Source organism: Monodon monoceros, unplaced genomic scaffold (genome assembly GCF_005190385.1).
Source record: "Monodon monoceros isolate NGI ecotype Baffin Bay Population unplaced genomic scaffold, NGI_Narwhal_1 Super_Scaffold_3, whole genome shotgun sequence".
Lineage (NCBI taxonomy): Eukaryota > Metazoa > Chordata > Mammalia > Artiodactyla > Monodontidae > Monodon > Monodon monoceros.
The window spans coordinates 72,724,780-72,742,336 of record NW_021703780.1 but is presented as its reverse complement, the minus strand read 5'-3'; the positions used below and the strand labels follow the sequence as shown (position 1 = coordinate 72,742,336).

General features: G+C 41.1%; 1 long non-coding RNA gene across 1 annotated transcript in view; it reads right to left on the bottom strand.

Annotated features, from left to right (window-relative positions):
• Positions 1–7,209, bottom strand: part of LOC114906880 — an 82,655-nt gene extending 75,446 nt beyond the window's left edge. The window contains exons 1-2 of the long non-coding RNA XR_003796551.1: positions 7,109–7,209; positions 4,894–5,011 (exon numbers count right to left, since the gene is read on the bottom strand). This is a non-coding gene — a long non-coding RNA (uncharacterized LOC114906880). The remainder of the gene's footprint in view (positions 1–4,893; positions 5,012–7,108) is intronic.
• Between the last annotated feature and the right edge of the window lie 10,348 nt (positions 7,210–17,557).

Genomic DNA, 17,557 nt, shown 5'->3' with positions numbered 1-17,557 from the left:
AATAATGGAGGTGATATTGGGATGACCGATGTTTGGAAAATGCCTCATAAGAAAACTGGGTGCTGCTGACAGTTTGCGAGCAGGAGAAATAGGATCAAGGCTCTGCTTTGGGGAGCTTAATGTTGCTGCAGCTACACAGTCCACAGCAGAGGAGCTGGGAGGCCTTTAGGTTGTGGCAGTGGGGCTGCAGAGGTAGGGATGGAGGGGAAGAGGTGGAGGAAAAAGGGTAGAATTGACAATATTTGGTAATTCATTTCACAGAGGGCAAGCAAGATATGAGGCAAAAGATAACAGCTGCTACCAAAAGTGCCTTTAAAAAGCATCTATTACAGGAATATTAGAACTCATGTAGGAAAATAACATGACAGCAATCAAGGCCTGCTAACAGGTAGAGTTTTTAGGTAATTCATCTCCTGTGAGGCCGTCTGCAATGAGAGGAAAACATGAATGTTTATCTAATGAGTGTCTCCTCCTGATGTTTCTCCAGAACAGCTGGGTTTGTTTTTCAGATTTGCGGCAGAAAAATTGGGAAGGTCAGCCAGGCTTGACTTCCAGCACCGGGAGGGCAATTTTCATGCCTTGGATCAGCATCATAGAGGAGGTGATTTTATAGCACACAGATACTCTGGATGTTTATTTAGAGCTTGGAAGTAAGCTGGGAGATCCATTTCCTGAAAAGACTATTTCGTTAGAAAAATGAAGTCAAAGAGACATAATCATCCAAGTGTCACAGAAAAATAATTTGAAACTACAGGTTAGGAATAATAAGAGTTCATCAAGTTTGAAAAAAAGCTTCGGCCTGGTAAGGATTTTCAGAGTAGTTTCTCACCTTACCCTGAATTTCAAAAAAGAAAAAAAATTACACATACACACAATGACTTTCTGGACATGCTTCACTTGTATGAAAGTTACTTTCAATTAAATTCTCAATTTCTGGTTTCCTGAGAGTTTTAACCGTCATGTTTTCAAATGAGCCAGTGATTCACAGGAATTGAGAGAAGGAAAAGACCTATCAGATCATCAAGTCCATCTCAAAAGATATCCAGGGGAGTTTTTCCTGCAGTTCGCCTACCACTGCCTTGTTCAGTTCTGGTTTTAAATGACTCTTCATCAGTCTAAGAGGCCCAGGGGAACCCTCTCTCAGTCTAAGGGTCTTCATTTTAGAAAAGAATATTCTAATATTAAGTCTTGATATACCACTTGCCTCTCCCAATGGAGCCCCACTTCTCTACCATTCTGTCCTTCAGCCCCTCCAGATGCTAGGAAGAGGCGTTATATTTCCTCATCGGTTTCTCTTTCCTTCCCCTTCAACATTTCTTATTCTTTTTTTTTAATCTGAAGATTTGTACGCATTTATCTGCATCTCTGATCCCTATCACCAGAGCAACAGAAGACTTTGACAAGGCTGTCATTTCAAAGGCCAGCTGCTTACCTTTATGGCCTTCAACTCCCATCCAGCATGATACTTTCTAGAATCCTGAGCATTTCAGACCTGGGTTAACACCATGGGTGACCAGATACTGGTCTGGGGACCAGGGCCTGCCACAGAACGTGTACATGACCAAAGGTCTGTGGTCAATGTGGTAAAGGTCCCTACTTCTCTAGGGTTTGCAGGATAATGGAAATCTGGCCGTGTATTTTTGTATATTTAGAAGCATTAGAAAGAACGTAGAGCTGAGAAGCATCCCATTTTTGCAGTTACCCAACTCTGAGCCTCTGGATCTCAATTTCTACATTTGCCAAAAGGAGGGGTTGGACTGCACACCAGCTAAGGGCAACTAGTGCATTACATCACTAGAGCTCAATCTCAATTTGAAGTAGTAAAGGCAACACCCCCGATTTACGATTGTCAGACTTAGCAAATAAAAACACAGGACGCGCAGTTAAATTTGAACTTCAGGGGAGTAAATAAATTTTAATGTAAGTATATCTTGTGCAATATCTGGGACATACTTATACTAAAAAGTATTCACTGTTTATCTCAAATTCAAATTTAGCTGGAGGTTTTCTATTGTATCTGGCAATGCTACTCTCACCTCCACCTACACATTATCATCCTGGTTGATGGCTGGCATGTAGGTGGCTGAGTAGAAGATTTTCTTTCTCATGACCTCCACCCAGTGCCCTGATAGAGCCCCTAAAGCTCCGCTAAAGCTCTAGGCTCAGATATTTCCAAATATGTGCATGCTTACTTGCTTCTCAAGGTTCCTGAACAATCCGAATGTGACCAAATGAGGGAGAATACTTTAAAAAGTGTAAAGTGCCATACGTGTGCATTATGAACATTAAGCATGAAAGCCCGCATCAGAATGTGATGACAAGGTGGTAATAAGTCTTCATTTCCTGTACTACAGTCCTGCACAGTTAAAAGCCAGCCTTCCTCTCAGGATCCCAGCACTCTCCACAGCAGGGCGGCCACATCTCGGCTCTAACAATAATAAAACTTCTCGTTTAATTATTGGAAATTTCCCATGTGCCAGGCACTGTCCTAGGGACTATACATGCATTATTTCATTTAAGCTTAAAAACAATCCTGTAAAAATGGAACTCCGTTACCTCCATTTTACAGATGAAAAGACAGGCCAGAGGTGCAAAGTGACTCATCGAAAATAGAAGATTGTCCACGGAAATGGAAGGACCACCAAAGGTTTTTCACACATCATGACAAAGGGATTTTAAATTTTATATCTGAAAGCAAAGGGCCAAATGTACCAAGAAACTCCTAGGGAAAAAAGCAAGCCAAGGGACTTGTCCCATCAGATGATAAGGCTTATTTTAAAGCTACTGTAATTAAGACAGTGTGGTATTTGAAAAGAGGAAGACAAATGGAAGCGCAGAGAGAATACAGAAACATACCCATGCCTGTAATGGAAACGTGACTAGTTCCCTGACAGGAACCTGACACGCAGAGCAGTGGGACAAAGAGGGCTATTCAATAAAGGGCTGACTCTATGCAGAAGTAAAACTGAATTTCGACCTCAAGAAAGCAAACACTGAGTCCATATGCGTCAAGACCTAAATATGAAGGACACAACTTGAAAACTTTAATAGATGAAAACATAAAGAATTATTTATCACCTCAGCACAGAGAAGGATTGCTTAAACAAGATGCAAAATAGCACTAAAACGAGATTGATCAAATGTGGCTACATTAGAGAGAAGAACTTCTGCTTATAAAAACAAACCACAAAGTGAAAACAAAGATTAGAAAAAAGTATGATTCACAAGGGATCAGTCTCTGGACACGCACTGTTGTATACAGTAGCTGCGACATACGCGTGGCTTGTGAGCAATCGAACTGTGACTAGCACGAATTGAGATTTGCCCTAAGTATAAAATACACACCAGATTTCAAAGTCTTCATCAATAATTTTATATGATTATGTTTTAGATGTATTTGGATAATATAAACGAAGCTAAATGAAATAACAAGTCATTAAAATCAATTTTACCAGTTTCTTTTTACTTTTCTAATGTGGCTACTAGAAAATTTTAAATTACAGATGTGGCTTGCATTATGTTCCTATCGGGCAGCACTGATCTAGAATACAGAGAGCTCCTATGAGTTAATAACAAAGAAAAAAACCCAATAGAAAAAAATGAAAAAGGTTATGAAGAGATTTTTCACAAAAGGAACAGCCAACATAAGAAGATGCTCAACCTTATCAACACTCTGAATTAGCGAAACCAAAACTGCAATGAAATACCTTTTACGCCATCAGATTAGCAAAACCTAAGAACCCTAACGACATCTACTACTGGCAAGGGTATGGAGCAACGAAAGGTCTCACTCACTGACGCTAGGAGTAAAAGTTGGTACAAACACTTTAGAAAACACCTTGGCGCTAGGCGGTAAGACTGAACATGCACATAACTAGGAGCGAGTTTGCCAGTTTACAAGGTATCTACCCTGGAGAGCTCTTGCATGTGTGTGACAGGAGACAGGCACAGTGATGCTTTTAACAGCCTCATTTGTGATACCAGAAACCGGAAATGGCCCCAGTTTCCATCCACTCTAGAGTGCTTGGATCAGTTGTGAAAAACTATACGGAACGTTTAAAAAGAATGAACTGAAGCTATGTACAGCTAAACGATATCAGCGATATGGAGAGGTATTTCTTACAGGTTAAATGATCACACAAAATTCAGAGGGCGCCGTCTCTCCGAGGGAGGAAGGTGGAGGAGGTGGGCGTGCCCGGGGAGGGGATCCTGGGGAATAAGGGGAGTCACTCAGATTCCATTGTGTAAACTGAGTGGTGGGTTCACAGGTGCTTATTTTCCTCTAATTTAAACTGTAAATATACATCGTATATCCTGGTTTTAAAGTACGCTACTTCACAATTTAAAGGGTTTTTTTAAAAGGAAAACACCACCAGTTACTCTGTGCGTATGTGTGATATTGCATTCATCTAGATGCACTGCCTTTCACTTGCTTTTTAATAATGACACCTCTCAGGTGGGACCATGTTCTGTTGATCTTTTCTCTGCGACCTGGCCCCTCCGTCCCACTTCCTGTCCTAGGTAATCTCCAGATTACATGTTTCATCTATGATATAAATACCATCTTTGGAAAAATAAAATAAGGATTGCCATTCCTGTGCTCGATTCATCTCAGTCACTTTCTCTGCGAGTAGCACAGACCAAAGGGACTCAGGACCCGCACTCCATGGCCACTGAGCTTAGAGGACCCGGGGGAGCTTGCGGCCTGGAGGAGCCTGGCCCCTCTACTCTCGCAAGCTCTCTGCACCCTCGGTCCAATCCTGCTTTGATTCCCCCACTTGAGTTTTTGTCACAGTTAATGCAAGGTAATTGGAGATACTCTTGAAACAGAACGTGTGGACTCGTATCAGTACTCTTGCAGAGATACAAGAAAATAAAAAGGTGCAGACTTACTGAGGTATGTTTAGAGTGGCCAGGTTTCCCAGATGATTCTGCAGCTCTCAACCCACACTGAGGCAAGGGCATCGAAAGCAAATTTAGTCGACTTGAAAACTGAACCTCCATCCTGATCCTAAAACAATTAAAAGATTTTTATTTTAAGAGGTCAAACCACCCTAGCAGGTATTTTCCCTAAACCGTTTTTTTCCCTTAGAAATGGAAACTCTGATGGAAACTCCTGGAGTATCAGGTATAGCTCTAATCTAATCTTCCTTAGATTAGAACAAAAATAAACCTGTATTAATTGTGTGTGTGTGCTTTAATTCTTGCACCTGTAGCACCCCCAAGCCAATATCACCTTGGAAACGTCATTCCCTCCACCTGAGGGCAACTGAGGCCTTCCCTGAGCAAAAGTCCTCTTAGCAGGAAGGGTTTATGGGGCCTGCTACTCTTATGGATCCTAGGCAGCCTCTCCATGGTTTTCAGGACCCTGATCTTCTGTCTCCTCTAGGTGAGCCCTAAGTCCTGGCTTTAAAAAACATGACCAATCAATACACAAACCTAGTCATGACGAATCAATGCACAAACCATTATTCTCACTGTGGAGTGGAACAATTACTAAAATCTATTTGCCAGTAAATGTGCCTCATCTTGTAAATCGTTGGGTCATTAACCTTAACAATTGACGGTGTGCCATCTCTATCCAATTCAATTAAAGTACACACCAAGGTAATATTTAAGAATGCATTTCAGGCAAAGGAATATACTATTATATTATTATATCCTCATAAATTAAACAACGCATTTATTTCCCTTCTTAGAAAAAGAACACTGCATGATAAACACAGGGTAGAGGAGAAGCAAAAGCAGTGATTTTAAGAATAGCTCAAGAGAACTGGAGACGAGAAAGGAGGAATCCCGAGGGCATAAACCAAGTCACCTGCAGCCACCACTCCCTCTGGCGTCGCTGCGGAATTTCTGGGCTAGGTGAAGGGTGGAGCAGACGGTGCACTCAGACTGTTAGTGGCTTGTGTTCTACCTTGTGACAAAGAAATTCCTAAATTGTTCCAAACAGCTAAGAGTTCACTACCTGTTCCTAGTCTGGCATGACTGTAGCTGAAGAGTTTGATGCCAAAAATTAGCAGAAAGTTCTGAGTCCTGACACTGATGCTCTATAGTCTGGGAGGGAGCTTTCTCTTTCCTAAACGTTCTGAGGGTAAGTCAGAGAAAGCTTGCTTCACAGCACTCTCTCTCACTTTTCTTCGTATTTCCCATTTCAGGGGTTAGGCAGGGATTAAATTGGAAAGGATTGTAACAGGAAACACGTCTCAATACTTATGGTGTGTCACTAGATTAGATAATAAACATGTATATTTTCCTCACAAGGGACTCAAAATTAAGCATCTCTTCCATTTTCTTTCTCCCATAATTCCTCCAACCTGAATCACATTCTAGCTACAGCCAGCACAGCTTAATTCTACTTTCTATTGCCGCCCTAACAAACTGGCACAAACGGAGTGGCTAAAATAATTCAAGTATATTATTTCACAGTTCTGTGGGTCAGAAGTGTAACACAGCCTCACTAAGCCAAAACCAAGATGGGGGCAGGGTTGCCGGTACCACTTTCTGAAGGCTCCAGAAGATAGCCCGTTTCCTTGCTCATTCAGGGGTTTGGAGAATTCAGTTCCTTGAAGTCTGAGTACTGAGGTCCGGGTTTCCTCCCTGCCTGGGAGCTGAGGGCTGTTCCCAGTTGCTGGATGCCACCTGCATTTCTCAGCTTGTGCCCCTTTCTATTTCTTAAAGCCAGCAACAGAGGGACGAATGCTTCAAATCTCTCCTGCCTCTTCTGACACTCCTTACGTTGTGGCATCTCTTCAGATTTAGCCAGGAAACGTTTTCTGCTTCTAAGGGTTTATCTGATTACACTGGGTGCACCCAGATAATCTAGGGTAATCTTACCATCTCAAGATCCATTACCTTAATCACATCTACAAAATCCCTTTTCCCATGTAAGGTGACATATTACTAGGTTCCAGAAATTAGACAGTGGGCATCTTTGGGGGTGAGGGTGTACATTATTCAGCTACCACACAAGAGCAGTGCTCATACTGCATGGGCCACTGATAAGAACAGAAGAAGGGATAAAACCTGACTCTTTTCTCCCTGTCCTTTCCCACCTCCTTCCCGAAGCTTCCCTTCTCTACTCTGAAAGCAAAACTTGGCTACTCACCACATTCCCATCCTCCAACGGACCGTCTGGTTGCAGAACTCTCCATGGAGATGGCCAGGAAGACCAGCTTTCCCCACTACTCACTACCAGCGTCTACCCAGCTTCCTCTGCGCCAAATGTTCTTTTCAGCAATTACCCAGTGGTTCCCAAGCATTAGTTTGCATAAGAATCACCTGTGGGCACACATTCTCATTCCAAATCTGCTTCTGCTGTGCTGCGGTTGGAGACTCGCTTCACCTGGCACTCAGTGAACCGGAAGCAGATGGTTTGAGAAGCTCTGCTGGCCCAAGAGGGCTGGGAGCAATGGAGGTGCAAATGGTTTAGGAGAGACCCCTGCCCTGGCAGATGATCCCCTGTCCAAAGGCTCTCCAGAACCCCTACTTCTCCTTCTTGTGTAGCCACAAAAGACTCATTTCCTCACAACAGGGAAGAAGAAATTTGACATCTCTGTCTCCATATTGTACCTACCTCTTCTACTGCTTTAACCTGAGTCAGAAGCCTCTGCTTAGCCCTGCGTGTAGAAATGTTAATCATTAAAGGAATTCCGCTTCCAGCTTAAGATTCATGCAAACAGCCCCTCACCCGAAATTTGCCTCCCACAGGGAGATAAGGAAGTATGAACAAAAATAACGATTGTCTTGTCAAGATTTATAGGAACTTCATGACCAGACCCACATCTACCAGAGTCAGCTGACCAAGAACAGTTTTCACAACCCTCCCCTGACCCTTGCTGGCGCCCAGATGTCCGCTGTCGTCTGTCACCTGACTTTAACCCCTTCCTACTTCTCCCTTTCCTAGCATAAAAGCAGCTTGAATTCTACCCCAAAGTAAGATGGCTCTTGACAACAATAGTTCGCCATCTTCTCTGTTTGCTGGCTTTCTGAATAAAGCTGCTTTTCCTTCCCCAACACCTTGTGTCTCAACTTTCTGACCTGTCTTGTGGCGAGCAGTACAACCTTGGGCCTGGCCACCACAAGGGCAGCCACACCTGTTGTTTCCGGTGCCACCAAGTCCCTGAGGAGGGCCTTTGGGCAGAGCTCTCACTCAATATGCTTTGATAGTGTATCGTCATGAAAGCACTCTCTCTGGAGTCAGCAGAAAGTTATGTGACCTTCAGCAATTTCCTAGTTGAGGCCCCCCTTTGCTCATCTATCAGATAGGGGTAATAATAGTAATTTACCCCACAAGGCATTTGTAGAGAGAGTTCAGGGAGACACTGCTGCAAAGCACAGAGCAGAGTTCTCAAGTACTGGATAAAGATGAGCAGGTTTGTTATCACCGATACCATCATTATTCAAGTTGTCCCCCACCTGCCCTGTGACCTGGGCAAGTGGCTTGGCCTCTTTAATTCTGGTTCACTCTTCCCAGTAGAAAGAAAAGAGAAAGGCCTTTACCCATTTCAGGAAGTGAGATGGAAAATGCATCAAGGCATTTACTTGCCCTGGTAGTTTGCTTCTTTGCCAAAACCTGGAGAAAAACAGCAGGCATGACTAGAGTTTGTGGGAATTACATATACTATGTTTATGCTATTAGTTTCTGTAGACCAAAAGCTGACAAACTTTTTCTATGAAGGGCCAGATAGTAAATATTTTTGGTTTTGTAAATGTACAGTCTTTGTCCCAACCTCTCAGTTCTGTGGTGTAGTGTGGAAGCGGCCACACAGACAATACAAAATGAAAGAGTGTTCCCATAAAACTTTCCTTACTTAGCAAAGCAGGTGGCAGACTGGATGGGGCCCATGTGCCACAGTTTGCTGACCCCTGTTTTAGACAAGCATCTAGAAGGTCCATGTTTAGTTCTAGTGAGAGAATCTCTGTTCTGCCCTATATTTTATTGTCTTTTACCGATATTTGTGAATTTACTGTCCTTAAAAGCATATTTAAATAAATATTTATATCCATAGGCATGCCTGAAAAATTTAAATTAAAATTCATGTAAATGCTTGGGACATATTCTGAAACCCACAAAAGAAGTTAATATTTAAAGGACCAAGTGTTCTAATAAATAATGAATTTCTTTGGAAGATTTTGAAAGCTATGGAGCTGTGTGATTTTAGACAAGTTTCTTGCCTTCTCTGACTTTCGGTTACCTCCTCAGTGTAATTCAAGGCCCTAGTAGTCTCTATTTCATAAGAATTAAAATAAATAAGCACATGAAATTAAGTGATATAAAGCTCTAAGCCCAGTGCCTGGTACGTGGAAAACACTCAGGATCATCACCATTGTCCTCTCCTGTCACCATTAGGGACCCGATCATGAGGAGAGTTTCTTACTTATTATAAAATAAGTCAAAATCTATAGAGGGAATCCTATCTAAGGCAACTGCCTAGGTTTCTTCTGAATGGTGAAGTAGACTTTGGGGGGCAGTGATTAGCATTCTGAAAAATCCTCTCAAGATTAAAAGTGATTCAGTAAACCCATCTCATGGCTTACAAATTGCAGGCCAATGGGTTCAACAGCTGGGTTAGATTTAATTATTATAGTATCTAAATTTTAAAAATTTGAATGTATTTGAGCCATAACCTCTCAGGTAACCACAGCTCACTGCTGTCCTGATAGAAAGTAGCTACACACTGCTATCATTCTGGCCCTGACTCAGTATCTAACTTCTGGTCTAAATTTTTAATGCTACGTTTTACTATTACACAACCCCACCTTCTTATGTCATGATCTCATTGCCGTCAATACATTTAGAGGAAGAATCTTTATCTTTTCAAAAACATATGGCCACTTCCCAGAACTAATGTCATCCAAGGCTGCCAACAAATGATGTAATGAGACAACTTAACTGCACAATGAGATGTTCCTTCCTTGCTTGTAGCTGCCAGACCTCACATATAAAAGCTGTTTGAGACTCTGTTTCCCCCCTCTCTCTCTTTCTCTGAGGACGTACGAGAGATTACCATAGAAAACGCACTTCAGCTGTGGAGTAATTTGACTTGGGGAATGGCTCAGGTGGGGCATGAGGTTTTCTCTTCCATGACTAGGGTCAGACAAAGAGACAAATGGCAGACGTCAGGCTGGCAAGAGTCCTGGATGGACGCCCCTACTATATGATTTTCTCTTCATTGCTCCTAAAACTGCATTAAGGTAGAGCAGATGGTGCATCCAATCTGTGCCCACCATCCAGCAAGCCAGATGAGGCTCTGACTGATACTTGCTCACAATCTTCTGTAACCTTACTTGGCCCTGGACTTTCAGCTGATGCGTGCTTAATGCGCATTGGTGTCCTGGAAACTACAGAGCAGGCATTCAATGAACTCACTTCACCTAAACCAGACCGTCAGGAAGATAGTAACATTGGTAATAATATTATTAATATGAGCAAGAAGTAATAAGAAATTTTAAAAAAAATATAAGATCACGTCACTTTCCTGTTCTGAAACCTCCAATGTGTACTCATTCACCTGAAGTAAAACCAGACTTTCTGTGAAGCCTGCAAAACCCTGCAGGACCTGGCTGGCTCTTCCCTCCCTGCTCCAGTCTTACGTTTTTTTTTATTATAAGTCTTATTGAGATATAATTCATGTTCCATCCAATTCATCCGTTTATTTTTTAAAATTTTTATTGGAGTATAGGTGCTTTACAATGTTGTGTTAGTTTCTACTGTACAGCAAAGTGAGTCAGCTATACGTATAAATATATCCCCTCTTTTTTGGATAGCATACAATTCAGTGGTCTTCAGTATGTTCACAAATGTATGAAACCATCACTGCAATTTTAGATCGTTTCTATCATGCTAAAAAATAACACTGTACCTACCAGCCACTCCTCACTTCTCCTGACCTCACAGACCCTGATAACCACTGATCTACTTTCTGTCTCTATAGGTTTGCCTATGGTGGACATTTCATATAAATGGACAATATGCGGTCTTGCATGACTGGTTTCTTTCATTTAGCATGATGTTTCTAAGGTTCATCAATATTGTAGTATATATGAATACTTCATTCCTCTTCATGGTTGAAAAATATTCCATTGTAGGGATATACCATGCTTTGTTTATTCATTCATTAGCTGATGACATTTGGGTTGTTTCTATATTTTTTGGCATTATGAATAGCGCTGTTGTGAACATTTATGAATAAGGTTATGCGTGGATATATGTTTTCATTTTTCTTGGATATGTACCTAGGAGTGGTATTGCTGGGTCACATGGTAATTCAATGTTTAAACTTTTTATCAATTTGGGGAAATTTTCATCCATTATTTGTTCATATATTTTTTCTGCCCTTTTTTCTCTCTCTTTTCCTCTGGTACTTCCAAATGCGTACATCTAATAACTTGGATTTCATCACAATGAAAAGTTTTTTCCTCAAGGATACCATCAGGACAGTGATAAGGACTGTTTTCCAGGGTGGCTGCACCATTTTACATTCTCACCAGCAGTATATGAGGGTTCTGATTTCTCCACAACCTCACCTACATTAGTTACCATCTCTCTTTTTGGTTAAAGCCATCCTGGAGCTCTCTTCTTAGGCCTGCCTCTCCTCTTAGACAAAATCCTTGAGTCCCTTTCCCACAGCTGGGTCAGGGGTAGTGGTCTGCTTCTTTCAGAGTGACACCCCTGCTTTATATGCTGGGTGCCGGGCTGGGATGGCATCCTCTGATCTTCCCCCCTTACCTTCCTAGCGTGGAAGCTCCACCCTGTGAGCAAACTAGGTGAAGGTAAGGGGTCCCCAGTATTCTCCACAGCTGGGGTAACACCTCTTCCCAATGAGGGGGTGCTGAGGGAGTAAGGGAGCCCCAACACCTTGGCAATACTCACCTGGAATTTAGCCTCTGCAACATGCAGCTGCGGGGCAGGGGAAGGAGGGAATGAGTCCTGACTCTAGTGCCTCAGGCTCTCACTGTTCTTACCAAGATTTAATCGATTTTCTTGAATAAGTATTTATTTGCTGTGTGCCCCTAGGACAATCAAGGAGTTTTCAGGTAGTTTAAATGGTTAGTTTTTGTTTTCTTAAAAAAATTTTTCACGAGTTATGGTTGTTTTGCTGTGGGGAGGGTCCATGAGGCTCATCACATCACCATTCTGGAAGTTGTCTCCCCCTCCCCCTTCATCTTGGGCCTCCCTTCCCCTCCTCCTCCCTGCTCTTGGATGAGAAGCATATATGCAGGGCTTATCACTGCAGCTGGATCTCTGCATTTACTGTTCCCTCAGGCTGGATAGTTCTCCCTTGAAGTGAGCACTGCTGCATCTCTACCCAAGTGCGGTTTCCACCTTGATCCCTGCAGGCAGAGTCCCTTCCCCTCATGACACAAAGAAAATCCTCATTACTCTAGAGCAGAAGTCAGAAAACTAAAGCCCGTGGGCCAAATTTGTCACACTGCTTGTGTTTGTACAGCCCACAGGCTAAGAACTGTTTTTATACTTCTGAATAATTGAAAAGAATACTTCATTACACATGAAAAGAACTGCAAATTTGAGTGCCTATAAATAATGTTTTATTGAAACACAGTTATGTCCATTTGTTTACTTTTTGTGTGTAGCTGCTTTCACACAACGAAGGCAAAATTGAGTAGTGGCACACTATAAATCAGTGACAGAATTATGACTTGAAAGCATTTTGAGGCCACATGTATCACCTATCCACGTAAAGACATTTTCAAAGATGAAATATGTAAAATCTCCTATCGGCATTCACAGATAACATTTGCAATTTATTTGGTGATAGGAAACACTATCTTTGAGCCTCAAATAATCAAAATGATATCCCTCCCAAAAGAAGTCCATTCTTCTCATTAGTAGACCTATATTTTTTAAATGGATTTAATTATTATTCTATTTTGAATTTCATCAATCCATAAAAATTTTGTGGAAATTTGTTTTATCTTGTTATATAAGTACCTACATAATATCCTCAGTTTTGCCTCTTGACCCACAAGTCTAAAATATTTCCTAACTTGTTACAGAAAAAGTTTGCTAATCATGGTGATTCTGTTCCTTTGCTGGTGAATGATTTTAAGGGTAAGCATTTGGCCCAGTTCCGACCAATAAGATGCAGGAGGAAATCTGCTGGGAACACTTCTGGAAATACTATCTTCTTTCTCTGGATGTTATTTCAGATGTGGTGCTGGGAACAGTGGTAGCCATGAGGGGAGATAGTCTGAAGACCAAGCCAACTCTTGGGAGTGGAAGAACGTGGGTCCTTGTGCTGCGGTTGAGCCCTGAGTTAGCCCGCCCTAGAACCCTAACTGGGACTTCCTGTTATGTGAAACAGTAAATAATTCTTATTACTTCAACCATTCAAATCAAAGTTTTCTGCTACTTACTGTCCAGCACATTCTAATTGCTATCACCTTGGAGCATCTCATGGCTCTTTCTCATCATATAGGGGTCAGGACACATGCCCCCTCCTCAGAAAGTCCTTTCCCAACCACCCTGAGGCAGTTGCCTGTGATGTCCCCCCCAACCCCCTTAGTCACTCTTCTTAGCCTGTATCACCATCGCTAATTATCTTACTAGGCAGTCTCCCCTCACTCAAGTATAAGTTTCCTGAGATTTGCCTGGGCTCTTAGAACAGAGTTTGACACCAAGTAGGCGCTCAATAAATATCTGTGGAATGAATAAAAAAATACTACTAATGTTTTAACTGATATTTCATAGCATTAAATGTTAGTAATATTTATAAAATTACTAAGAAATATTAATGTTGACTACTAATAAATATGTATACTGTTCATTATTCAAGCTAACATTTCCGTAAGTGTTTAGCACATGCCATACTCAGGGCCAGAGCTTATCACAGGTCCCTCAGTTAATCTTCGTAACAGTGTTACATCACAGAAGACTGCCTACTTCCATTTTCTTCGTTACCATCTATACTACTAGTACAAGCAAGGACAATAAGGTAACAACAATAGACATTTTTAAAAACCAACAAACTTAAACTGGACTCATTGTTCTGCCCCAGGACCTTTCTAGTGGGAAACCGCACTGAACCACGGTGGTTTTCTTCCAGTCCTCAACCTCACCTGCCCGCAGAAGGAAATTCCAGCAGAGAGCACACTCACCAGGGAGACATTTCAAACCCAATCTACCAGGGCAAGTAACGCTGGTTATTGCATCTGACTTGATGCCTGCCCTTTCCTTCTCAAGGAGGCTCTGTGGTGACACATGGTAATTGCCCAGTTCCTCTCGGGGTCCTAGAGTTATGCAGACAGGCTGTAGCAAATCTCCTGCTATCTTCTGATAACTTCTCTAAGAGCTGGCCAATTACCTTCTCCCCTGTGTCAGCTTCTGGGATGTTGGTTAACGTGATTGTTTTCCCCCAAAAAAGTTACATCTTGGTTTCTGCAGGATCTCTGCTTTAAACCTAATAATTTTCTGTAACACCAACTCACCGTGCCAAATTCCTGAGGAGTATCCCAGAAAGGGCATGTATGTAGTAATTAATGTGCATTCCCCTAGGTCAAGCGTCTCCGTAATTCTAACCACTATTTTCAGAGCAACAGTGATCCTTTCTGTGTCCTTTTATCAATAGTAAGTCTGAAGAGTGTATTTAGGATGATTAACTTAAAATATGTTCTGTGGGCTCTATGGCATCCTCAAATTTCACTTTAGTGGTTCCTGGAACTCTTCGAAGAGATGGGGAAGGGGACAGCCATAAGTACCTATGAGCCAGTGAAAAGTGGCTAGTGTGACTAAGGAAGTATATACATATATATACTTTTTTTTCGGGGGTGGGCTTGAACTGGTTTTGTTTTATTTATTTATTTATTTATTTATTTGGTTGCGCTGAGTCTTAGCTGTGGCTCACAGGCTCCTTAGTTGCAGCTCGCTGGCGCCTTAGGTGTGGCACGTGGGCTCCTTAGTTGTGGCATACATGTGGGATCTCCAGTTCCCTGACCAGGGGTCAAACCTGGGCACCCTGCATTTGTAGCATGGAGTCTTATCCACTGTGCCACCATGGAAGACCCCCTGAACTGGTGTTTTTTAAGAGGAAAAAACAAGATATGTTACTCTCACTATGTCCCAACTTTGTAATTTTTATGAGATACGGTGACTTAGGTAAAATATTTTGTTTAGTAATGTTTCCTCTTAACTTCATCTGTTCTTTTTATCTGAGTGGGCTATTTCTTTTTTTTAAATTTAATTTAATTTATTTTTTATACAGCAGGATCTTATTAGTTATCTATTTTATACATATTAGTGTATATATGTCAATCCCAATCTCCCAAAACATCCAACCACCACCACCCACTCTGCCACCTTCCCTGCTTGGTGTCCATACGTTTGTTCTCTACATCTGTGTCTCTATTTCTGCCCTGCAAACTGGTTCATCTGTACCATTTTTCTAGGTTCCACATATACGTGTTAATAAATGATACTTGTTTTTCTCTTTCTGACTTATTTCACTCTGTATGACAGTCTCTAGATCCATCCACGTCTCTACAAATGACCCAGTTTTGTTCCTTTTTATGGCTGAGTAATATTCCATTGTATATATGTACCACATCTTCTTTATCCATTCATCTGTTGATGGGCATTTAGGTTACTTCCATAACCTGGCTATTGTAAATAGTGCTGCAATGAACATTGGGGTGCATGTGTCTTTTTGAATTACAGTTTTCTCTGTACATATGCCCAGTAGTGGGATTGCTGGGTCGTATAGTAATTCTATTTTTAGTTTTTTAAGGAACCTCCATACTGTTCTCCACAGTGGCTGTATCAATTTACATTCCTATCAACAGTGCAAGAGGGTTCCCTTTTCTCCACACCCTCTCCAGCATTTGTTGTTTGTAGATTTTCTGATGATGCCCATTCTAACTGGTGTGAGGTGATACCTCCCTGTAGTTTTGATTTGCATTTCTCTAATAATTAGTGATGTTGAGCAGCTTTTCTTGTGCCTCTTGGCCATCTGTATGTCTTCTTTGGAGAAATGTCTGTTTAGGTCTTGCCCATTTTTGGATTGGGTTGTTTGTTTTTTTAATATTGAGCTGCATGAGCTGTTTATATATTTTGGGGATTAATCCTTTGTCCATTGATTCATTTGCAAATATTTTCTCTCATTCTGAGGATTGTCTTTTTGCCTTGTTTGTAGTTTCCTTTGCTTTGCAAACACTTTTAAGTTACATTAGGTCCCATTTGTTTATTTTTGTTTTTATTTCCATTACTCTAGTGGGTGGATCATAAAAGATCTTGCTATGATTTATGTCAAAGAGTGTTCTTCCTATGTTTCCCTCTAAGAGTTTTATAGTGTCCAGCCTTACATTTAGGTCTCTAATCCACTTTGAGTTTATTTTTGTGTATGCTGTTAGGGAGTGTTCTAATTTCATTCTTTTACATGTAGCTGTCCAGTTTTCCTGGCACCACTTACTGAATAGACTGTCTTTTCTCCATTGTATACCCTTGCCTCCTTTGTCATAGATTAGTTGACCATACGTGCATGGGTTTATCTCTGGGCTTTCTATCCTGTTCCATTGATCTATATTTCTGTTTTTGTGCCAGTACCATACTGTCTGGATTACTGTAGCTTTGTAGTATAGTCTGAAGTCAGGGAGCATGATTCTGCCAGGTATGTTTTTTTCCCTCAAGATTGCTTGAGCTATTCGGGGTCTTTTGTGTCTCCATACAAATTTTAAGGTTTTTTTTGTTCTACTTCCATAAAAAAATGCCATTGGTAATTTGACAGGGATTGCATTGAATCTGTAGATTTCTTTGGGTAGTATAGTCATTTTCACAATATTGATTCTTCCAATCCAAGAACATGGTATATCTCTCCATCCGTTTGTGTCACCTTTCTTTCATCACTGTCTTATGGTTTCCTGAGTACAAGTCTTTTACCTCCTTAGGTAGGTTTATTCCTATGTATTTTATTCTTTTTGTTGCAGTGGTGAATAGGATCGTTTCCTTAATTTCTCTTTCTGATATTTAGTTTTTAGTGTGTAGGAATGCAAGAGATTTCTGTGCATTAATTTTGTATCCTGCAACTTTACCAAATTCACTGATTAGCTCTAGTAGTTTTCTGGTGGCATTTTTAGGATTATCTATGTATAGTATCATGTCATCTGCAAATAGGAACAGTATCTATGTAGAGTATCATGTCATCTGCAAAAAGTGACAGTTTTATTTCTTCTTTTCCAATTTGTATTCCTTTTATTTCTTTTTCTTCTCTGATTGCCATACCTAGGACTTCTAAAACTATGTTGAAAAATGGTGGCAAGACTGGACATCCTTGTCTTGTTCCTGATCTTAGAGGAAATGCTTTCAGTTTTCCACCATTGAGAATGATGTTTGCTGTGGGTTTGTCATATATGGCCTTTATTATGTTGAGGTAGGTTCTCTCTGTGCCCACTTTCTGGAGAGATTTTATCATAAATGGGTGTGAATTTTGCCAAAAACTTTTCTGCATCTATTGAGATGATCATATGTCTTTATTCCTCAATTTGTTAATATGGTGTAACACATTGATTGATTTGTGTATACTGAATAATCCTTCATCCCTGG